Source organism: Lupinus angustifolius, chromosome LG11 (assembly GCF_001865875.1).
Source record: "Lupinus angustifolius cultivar Tanjil chromosome LG11, LupAngTanjil_v1.0, whole genome shotgun sequence".
NCBI lineage: Eukaryota > Viridiplantae > Streptophyta > Magnoliopsida > Fabales > Fabaceae > Lupinus > Lupinus angustifolius.
In genome coordinates, this window is record NC_032019.1 from 26062091 (window position 1) to 26071972 (window position 9882).

A 9882-nucleotide genomic window follows, 5' to 3' on the forward strand; every position below is an offset into this window, starting at 1 on the left:
AGATCAGTCCAATTAAGAAGAATGATAAATAGTATGCAAAAGTGTAAGAATTATATCCAAATTTAACTGAAAACCATAACCAAGATCTAATATGGATCAAATCTACAATCGGAATATAATTGACCCTTCCCCTGAAAGATTAAAATTCATTTCTTATAATCCAAACAAACCAAATTATTAAGCATGGAAGTAACTTGTATTAGCATCTCCTTCGTTCAACCCTTTATTTCTAGATTTCTAGAACAAAAGATTTTCCTCCAGACTAGTCACACTCCACCTATCATGGAGGAGATTCTTCCTGAACAAAATTTGACTCTCCTCCAAAGTAGAGCTTTCTCGTTCAAGATTGATCTTTCGTATTTCCTTTGACAAGTTGGCTGTTTTAATATCCAAACAACTAAATGTTTCACTATTTCACGCATTCAACTTCACTTACTTTCCAATTTTTCTTTTATAATATACACATACCACCCCATAATCTTTATCTCCTATAGGTTTTTTAAACAAATACATAAAGCCAACATGTTCAAGCCAACAATTGTTAAATTTGAAAGGGATGACAACTCTACAAATTTTCCAATTTTTGAAGACAATAAGACAATGATCGGAGAAGTCCCTCACTACGCCAGAATAGCAAAACAAGAGCACTTAAAATTGTCATCTAACATCATTTTTTAGACGCTTTCTATGTGAATGCAGTAGTACATAAGGTTATATTTAACAACATCTTTTAAAGCGCTATAGAAAGTAGACATTAAACATCGTTCACTAAAGCAAGCGTTGTTAAATGTCTACTTTCTAAATAAGACAATATCTCTCCCAGACATTCTATCAAACACATGACAAACATGTTCAAATCCACCACATTTACAATAGATTTGTTAAATCAGCAACGACTTCAACAACATTCAACCTTAACAGATTCCAATATTATAAAATAACATATGAGTAATGACATCTAACGGAAATTGTTCATTCTTTTTCCTCCAATGTGCAAGTCCTTACAAAGTGTTCATGTGTTCCTCAATGATCAAGGCAAGCTACAAATACAAATTAAAATTGACATCGGTAAAAAAATTTCTAAAGTTATAAAAAAAATACAAAATTAGCAATTGAGAAAGAACATTTACCATTACACTCAAGCCGTGTGTTCTAAACTAGTGAACTATAGCCAAAAACCTAGAACACCATAGATGCATAAGTTCACAACAAATAAAGATCACACTATTAGTGAAATGTTTCCACCAAATTGATCATAAACAAACCAATTATTTAAAAAATAAAGATTCAAATGCTTCAAAGACTTGTTATTTATGGTGTAAATGCAAGCATCAAGACTGAATAAAAAAGAAATAAATGAGCTAAAATAAGATAATGATTTACCTTATGCTTGAAGAGAAAAACCAAAAACCGATAACTTGTTTGAAGAGAGAAACTAAAAGTAAAAGAGGAAAAAAATGTAATTCATGGAGAAGAAGAAAAGTAAAAGAAATAATAAACTGAGTAATATGTGTATTATTGTGTGTGAGGTTTTGTTTTTGAATTTAAAAAGATTCTCACTGACTAAAACAAGTGTTTAACAACACTCACTGAAGAAGTGCTCTTAAATATATGAATGAATGTATGATCTTTAACAACGCTTATTGAAGAAGTGTTTTTAAATATGTAAAGTATGACCTTTAACAACGCTTTCTTCAATAAGTGATGTTAAAGATAACACCTTAACAACGCTCACTAAAGAAGTGCTGTTAAATATATGAATGTATGATCTTTAACAGCGCTTGCTTCAATAAGAGATGTTAAAGATAACACCTTTAACCATGCTCACTAAAGAAGTGATGTTAAATATATGATGTATGACCTTTAATAACGCTTTCTTCAATAAGCATTGTTAAAGATAACACCTTTAATGTTACTTGCTTCAATAAAGCTGTTAATTCTCTCCCGCTTTACATTTAACATCATTCAACACATAAGCATTGTTGAATGGATGTTGTTAAATATCAATTTTGGCGTAGTGCCTATTTAGAGCCCATTATGTTATCTCTTGGTCATTGAAAAAGCCACTAGGAATAAAGAAGGGTCCTATCTAATCTACGCATGTCTCCTCCAACGTGGAAACCAAGTGAAACTTATCTCAATTAGAGGAAGATCAATTAGCTCTAACTCCTTGTTAGGTTCCAAAATTATCTTAGTTCATAAGGATAATTTAACACCTTTTGATTCTAAATACTTACTTTATGTAGTCGTAATTAGAATTTTTATGATAAATTGCACTAATCCTACTCTTCAAGTTTCCATGATATTTTATATTGAAAAGGGGAAAATGGGCCAGTTGGCACATGCATGAAAAAGCCACAAGTCATCTGACCTGCACCCAATGCAACAACTAAGCTCATAAAAAGCTGTGTTGAGCGTGAAGATGTGCCAAGCGTGGAAGAAGCCAAGCGACAGATCAGATCATACAAGGAGTTGTGTTGAGCTCACCACCACTACACTCAATGGAGGAACAAAAATGCATAAACATAAAAAGGGGTCCAAGATGCCAATAAAAGGAGGATGGAGTCCTAATTTCAGTACATAGGGAGTTAGGAATCGAGTTTGAGTCACCTCTTAGGAAAGTTTTGATTTTCTCTAGTGTTTAGATTATACACTTGAAAATATGATGTAAAGGCTAGGAAGTAGGAGTAGTGAAGTCCTTGTCTTTTCATGGAGAAGCCGACACTTCTCAATGAACTACAAGTTCTGTGTTACTCTTTTACCATGCTATATATGAAAATGCTTAGTTAGGTTACTCTCTTGTTGGGATTGGTTCATTTATTCATCTATATAATTTGGAATTCGAATATGAATGAAATGAATTGATTTTTATAAATTATTTTTGTTGTTCATAATGCTTACTATGTGGTTGACGAATTGTTTAGTTTGTTTTAGGAAATGAACTCAGTGAAGAAATTTTGGTTCAATAGTGCAATGCATGTAATTCATTCTTTTTGTATAACACTAGACATAGTTTGCATGCTTAATTGTGATAATGAGTGCCTATTTTCATATGTTTGCTAGATATAGATTCATGTTAACATCCAAAAACATTCAAACTAGATGGCATGTATTACTAGACATAGAGGCATGTTTGACTATTCATATGGTTTAATTTTATCAATGTAGTTCCTAGACATAGATCTATTTTGGTAAAGTGTTAGTATACACCAAAGCATTGACGACTAACACAATTCAAGTGTATACTAAACTCAACTCATATACATAGATTACTAGAAATAGAGGTGTGCATTTGAGTCATAATACTTGATTTTATGTGTAAGGTTACTAGTGATAGAGCTTTATAATTTGAGTTGCTAAATCATCTAAAATATTAGCTTTTAGTGATTTTGAGGTCCAATATTGTGTAGAGTCATACTTGTTGATAGAGCTTTATAACTTGAGTTGCTAAATCATCTAAAATATTTGCTTTTAGTGATTTTGAGGTCCAATATTGTGTAGAGTCATACTTGTTTTATTTGATTGATTGTTTATCCATATTAATGAAATGAATAATGAGTCAATCTCACATCTATATTGCAACACCTTTTATTATTGAAACTTCACAACCAAACCAACAACATTGAAATTTTAAAAACCAGCTTAGAATAGTAATTTGATTATTGAAAGGTTAGGTTTAGCATGTCCTTGTGGATCTGAGAATCCCCTTACTTTATCTTGTTTGCGATACCTTAGGAAATTTTTATACTCCTAATTGCTGGATTAGCACTCCCTAATCCACTCGTTGAAGCAAAACAACTCCCTTATGCACCTCACACTTGAACCTCCTCTTCTTTTGGTTGTACTTAGAAAAACATTGAAGTCACCAAGAAAACACCATAAACCAACCCCCATGCTTCGCTTCAGAACATAGAATTCATCCCAAAGTTGCATTTTCTTACTAAAATTGCAATGAGAGTATATGTTAACTATACAATAAGTAAACTGACCTATTAACCAATTACCTTGGACATCAAGAAAACCAAATCACTTGTAGATGCTTAGTCTTCTAGACTTTGTATTATCCCAATACTCAAAATGCTTCCTACACGACCAACTGATGGGTTGAAGTACAAATCCCAATCCCTATTTCCCCATATCAAAAATTCGACTCACTCAACTCCCATTTTTTAATTAAGTACACAAAAAATGGATACCATTAATATCCATAGGGCTTCTCAACTTTCTTCTCTTTAGCCTCCTCACCAAAACGCTAACATTCATTGGTGCACAATTCATGATTCTCCTCCCCGCTCCCTTCAGATGGCTTTATAAGAATGGACCTTATCCCTAAGTTCCATTTCTCTAATTAGCTTCATATCCAAAAAAGATTCCCCATATCTTCTTCCATGTCTCTCAAATTTTCCATACTATTATCCTTAAAATGGTAAAGATTGGCACTTTTCACATGTGAATCCGAATTTCCATTTGTTTATGCGAAGTAGGAAAAATCCCACTGAACTTTTGTTTGATCCAGAATTGGTAAAAACATTAAGTAAAAACAAAAGACAAACACAAAGGAAGGCTACCAAATACAAATCCATAGGTAAAGAAGTTGAATCTTTGCATTTTGCACCAACAATAGCCAACAATCCAATTGATGATGGTTTTAGGGCTGAAAATCAACAAGATACAAGTGTCTGTCAACTTTACACCCAGAAATATAATTAGAATTGGCAGTCCATCAGGGTCTCACAGACCCCAGAGATGAAAACACGATTAGTATAGTTGATGTTTGCAAACCCATTTTCTGGGTTGGACCACGAGGATCCATGCAACCATCTAACCACATTCTATGAATTCGTGGAAGCTCCTGGAATTTCTAAGGCAAAGGAGGAAACCATATTCCTAAGGCTTTTTCCATTAACTCTGATTAGAAAGGCCAAGGAGTGGTTTCTGAATATTCCACCTAACTACAATATTGGGGAGGAAAGGTTTATGAGCAGATAATTTCCTCAAGGGAAGTTCAGGGATATGAAAACTGAAATCTCAACTTTCATCCAACCAGTAGGGGAGATGGATATAAGTCTATGCTCAGGAAGTGTCTGAACCATAGGTTTGATGTGCAAACGCAAATCCACATTTTGTCAACGTTATCGAACAACAGAACAAGTGGATTCTAAATGCAAGTGTTGGAGGTCAACTTATGACTAAGCCTTCACAAGAAGCCCTTAACATCATTGAGTCAATAGATTTGAATGATAAAAAAAGTTAGCACCATATGGGTCCACCAAGGAGAGGTCGTATCCTTGAATTAGGGTCAACAAATATGGTGTTGGTCCAAAACCAATTGCTTCAATAACAACTGTATCAGGTGAAATAGAAGTTGAATGACCTGCCTAATTTGCTGCGAGGATAGGAATAATCCTCAAAGAATGTAGTTTTCTGGTGCGATGAATGTGTTGGAATCCCTGAGATGGGCCATTGTCTTCCCCGCAAAGAGGAAGACCAATTTCTAGCCAATCCACCAAGACAAGGCTATCAAAATAATTACCCCGAGGGGGGGGGGTAATAATCAATTCCAATGCAACCAATCAATTTCAACACCCAACTCAGGATAATAATACCAAGCTGGAGGACATGTTGAAACAGTTTATACAAATGATGATGTCCAATCACAAGAATATCGATGTTTCCCTTAGAAATATAGAGATTCAAATTGGGCAGCTTGCTAAATAGTTAGCCGACAACCTAAAAGTAAACTTTCTCAACTAACATAAAATCAATCCGAGGGAGCATAAATGGAGCATAAAATTCACTTTAATACAACTTGTGCAAATTGTTGATCAATCAACTTGAAAATATGTTATTCAAGTTACACATATTGCATAGGAGAGTTCGGCTATCTCGTAGGATTGGAAATCAAAGATTGTTGAAATTTTGTAGGAGTGGAAAGCATACTTCAAAGAAAGGTAAGGGTGTTGTCAAAGGAACCGAATTGACATCCAGAGGCAATAAGCATTACTCAAGACATACAAAACAAAAATTCAAGGAGCGCACTCTCAAATGTACACCACTTTTGGAGAATATTGCCATTTTGGGAGAGGATGAACTTATTGCATTCACCTTCCAAATTCACAAATATGGATGGAAAAAGCTTGCACAACCCAACAAAATGTTCTTCTTAGACATAGTCAAGCAATTCTATGCCAACTCAACCGTCTCAAATGAAGCTAGTGCTAGTAGATGCACATGGGTCAATGGAGTGCAAGTGTACTATGACAAGTACATGATAAATGACTATCTTGAGTAGTAGTGAGAAGTAGCCTTCATATATCGGGATTGGTGGTCAATCAAATTGGACCAGTGCTCAAATTTTGCATGACTCAACTCTCTCAAATTTGGACCACTTTTCTTCTATCCAACATTTGGCCAGCAACTCATGTTTCAGACTTCCAATGATCAAGGCAATGCTTATCAATTATATCTATGAGGATAACTCTATGGATATTGCTGTCATCATTTCTGATTAAATTTCATTTTGTATTACAAGGGGTGGTAGTTCTATGATTTTTCCCTCCTTTATTACTGGCTTTTTAAGGTACCAACAAGTACCTGAGCCATATGAGGAGGCAATGGCTCTATAGACTGAGTTGAATGCGTCATATATCCACAACCCCTTCAAAGAGAGGAGCATGACCTATGCAATGGCCAAATTGTAGAATAAAGTATGAGAAGAAGGTCCATCCTCACAACACCATCACAAGAAATCCATCCAGTTAGTTAGATGCAAGAAGAAAAATTCCAGAACCAACAACAAAATACATGTTATTGAGGGATCATGTGCATGTATCAAAGCTTTCATAACATATATAACACAAATCCAAAATTTCAAGGTGGATCTTATGAAGAGTTTGCTGCATGTACCCAATCGCATGAAGGTAGACCACAAAGGAATGATACAGAGAACAATGATGATAAAGATTGTTTAATCTTTTGTGTTTTTAATTAGACTATTTAAACTTTTGTGTTTCCACATGCATCAAACATATATTTTTTAACAAGTTTTTCATTTTCTTGAGGACAAGCCATCAAACAAGGAGAAGAGTAAGGTTTGATGCATATAGAATTTTTTTTACGTGTGTTGAATATGTTTTTCACATAGTTTTGTGATGAAGTTCTTTGCTCCTGACCTTGGCACGGTTTTGATGAAGACACCAACATCACCAAAAAGAAGAACAAGATGAATACTTATGAAGACAAAGAAGACAAAGCTTCAAGACAAATCAGTCTAAGTCTAAATAGGCACTTCTATCCTATACTCTCGAATATACAATAGTAGTAATGCTCAAACTATTTTTAAAGAAAATTGAAACACTTCAAGTATAAACAAAACAATTTTCAAATAGTGTGTAACATGCTACTGTATCTAAGTAACAGGTTAGATAAGTGAGAAAACCAGTTACCCAACAAAAACTATGTAGGATAATCGATTACTCAAATGTTGTAATCGATTACTCTGATTAAATTTTAATTGGCAGTTGGACAACGAGTTTGAGTAATCGATTACTGATAAGTTCCAAACATACCTAAATTTCATACACTTTTATGGTACTTATCTTAAGCATAATTGAGAAAAACCAACTTAAAAATAATACTTATTGGATAAAATATCCCAATCTAGTATATTTGTGTTTGTATTTCTCCTTAATGTGTTTTGTAGGATTTAGAAAGAAAACTAAAGAGAATAAAGATTCATGGTCCAAGAAGAAAAGGAAGTCAAACTCAAGGTACTCAAACAAGCAGCTTAGCGTGGACCAAGCTACGCTGAGTTGACCTAGACACCAACCTGGCACGGCCAGACCCAACCTGGCTCAGTCAAACCAACCTAGCATAGACCAAGTTGCTCAAGTAGGCATCTTAGCGTACCTGCTTGACCGCTCAGCCTAGAACCACACAAAGCCAGACACGGTCAGAACAAAAGCTTGGCACGGTTAGACACAAGCATGGCACACGCCCAAGCTGCTCAAGCAGGCAGCTCAACGGTGCCACATGTGTGCTCAGCGGTGAACCAGACACCTGACCAGGTCAGCAAGCACCAAGCCATGTCTCAATCAGCACGGTCAAAGCTGCTCAAGCATTTAGATTAGCGGTGCTACATGTGTGCTCAGCGGTATGCACCCAGAATTAACTTAGCCATCAAGAAACCATGAAGTCATGCATGACCTCACTTCAAGTAGCCAACCATAGGCTTTTCAGGAGTATCTCATCATAGCTGGTCCCATAGCTTACAACTAGCCTTGGTGAGTCAAGCTTAAAGAGGTGACAAAGCTACTTGACCATGTGACCAAACCCATGCTGAAGGGTTTGGTCAGTTGCTGAGCGGTGCAAAGAAGCAGCTCAGCGGTGGCAGGGAAAACTATATAAATAGGAAGGCATTTCCTTCATTCAAGAGGACTTCTTCCCTTAAAAAAACACAATTCTCTCTTCTTATTTCTTATTTTCAAAGCTCGGTTCATAGAAGCTTTTGTAAGTAAGTTTTATAGTTTTCAGTTTATAATTCAAGAGGAGAAAGGAGAAGGCAAATGAGATGCAAAAATCCATTTAGTAATCTCATTTGGAACTTAAAGCATCCAATCCTTGGATGGATGGCTCATGCACCTAAAAATTTCATTTGAAAGATGATTATGTAATTCTTCTTCTTCTTTTATTCTAAATTTGAATTTTAATCATTCAAGTTGGTGCTTTGGTTAACTTTATTTGTTTGAGAAGTTCTTAATGCTCTTTTTAGATTGATCACCTAAAAACCGATTTCAAGTCATGAAAAATTACTTGTCTCAAACACTTAACAAATAAACTAAGATGTAAATACTACTTCTCTTAAGATCTTATATTCAATACTACTTCAATATTAGAGTAGCCAAGATTAGGGTGTGACATCCTAGTCTCTTTGTGGATGTAGTATTGTTTAGTAGTGAATATAAGTGATCATCATTCTACCATTTTAGGACATACAGTAAAAGGAGGATTTTAGACCTTGGTGTTTGGAGTTAATCAAAGTAAAACATAAGAACTTGTCTAAGTAGTTCAAATACATAAGAAGTTGAGAAATACTTTCATCATTCAAAATGATCTTGTCTCCTCAAGAATTTGTTAATACTTAGTTTATGTTTCTTGTTAAGTGTTTATGTGCATATCAAATCAAATCAAAAACAACCAAAATATGTTCACTCAATATTTGTGCATTGACATATTCATATGATTCATTCTATTAGGCAATTCCTTGTGGTTCGACATAACCTATACTATACTAAAATTGAATCTTGATATACAAAAGTGTTATCAATAAATTTATTTGTTGAAACACCTTTTAATATACGAAAGTGATGAAACTAACTTGCTAACTTTTATTTATTGTTATTTACATTCCGCAATTTATTTATTCTTTAATACCAACATTCCTTAAGGAAGAAGTTTGGTTTGTTAATAAAAGGAACCTGAAAGGGAGTAAATAAATAAAGATCACTTAACTTTATTATTCTTTTGTTCTTTCTTTATTTATTTGTTTCTAACAACTAACTATTCATCACTTTTTACATTAGAATACCATTAAACCGATGTTGGAATTTATTCCACAAAACCGAGATGGTATTCAAAGGTACTTAATAATTATATAATAGGGAATTGCTTCGATGCCATTATACCAGCGTTAGAATCTATTCTAACAAAGCCAAGATGGGGCAAAGAAGGAATAACTTAATCACATGATTATTAGAAGTAAGTTGTAACTAGAATATTCTTGAAACCATTATACCGGGATTGGAATTTATTTCAACAAAACCGAGATGGCAAACTAAGAATAAAACCGAGTTCACTTACTTAACCAAATAAAGAAAACACACC